This window comes from Nannospalax galili, unplaced genomic scaffold (assembly GCF_000622305.1).
Source record: "Nannospalax galili isolate Female #2095 unplaced genomic scaffold, S.galili_v1.0 scaffold3, whole genome shotgun sequence".
In the NCBI taxonomy this organism is placed as follows: domain Eukaryota; kingdom Metazoa; phylum Chordata; class Mammalia; order Rodentia; family Spalacidae; genus Nannospalax; species Nannospalax galili.
Genome location: NW_008351466.1, coordinates 8,775,018 through 8,776,012, shown reverse-complemented (window position 1 = coordinate 8,776,012; position 995 = coordinate 8,775,018).

Sequence of the window (995 nt, the reverse complement as noted above, 5' to 3'; positions counted from 1 at the left end):
TGGGACTTTATATATGGGGGCTTTAGGGTGTGGAAGGGGGGAATGTTTGGGGAAAAAGGGAGGGAGGGGGAAGCAAGTAGGATTAGGGTCTGGAAGTGTTTACTTTTTCCCTCTTAAGATAAGAGGAAATCTGCTTATCTTAACTTTGGAGGTCAGAGGAAAGGCAGGCTGCTTCTCAGCAGAGTTTGTTCTTCTTGACCTCAAAGGTCAAGGTGCTTATCAGCTAAGTTCCCTTTTTCGAGCTCCAAAGTCTGTAGGTCCCTGTTGGGGAGGGGGGGGAGCTGCTGCTATTTGGAACCTTAACACTTTAGGTCTAGGCATGTGACGGCAACTGCCATTGGGGATATCAGACTCAGTAAGTTGCATGGATTGGGGACCTTGGACTGCAGAGTCCCAGCAGCATTGTTAATTCTGTGAAGGTCTTGGACTGGCTTGTCATCATTGGTCCCTGGCTTCCTTATTGGGAGCAAAGGGGTTTTCCACGGAAATTGGAATTCTCATAGAACCCCTTCATCCTTGAATCTTTTCATGTGGGGAGAAATCCCAAGTCAGGCTTCCAACAGGATCGGGTATTGTCCCTGAGTTATTGGAGTGGCACCTGGTTTTAGCACCACCATTAACCTGAGGGTGCCCTTTTGCGAGTGAAATTCCGCCTTGTATGTTCAAGACTTGGGAAAACTCCCCAAGTACTAGTTAATGTCTAAGAGGCTTTGTGCTTTTTCCTCGTGCCTCTTGGAGGAGCTTCCACACCTTTTCTGGGTGGACTCCCAGTGTCAACACAGGCAAAGGGCCAGGAGTGGTCCCATGAACACAGGACCTACACTTATGGTCAGTGAGCTTGGATAGTAAATCTGTCCTAAATAGGGGCCTTGAATCAGTGTTGGACCTGGTGGCTTCCCACTATTCGGTCTTGCACACAACACCTATATTTCTTAGTGGCCCAGTACTGAGAGTCTTTAGTGAGCCTTCCAGGGGGGAGGTGATCATGAATACAG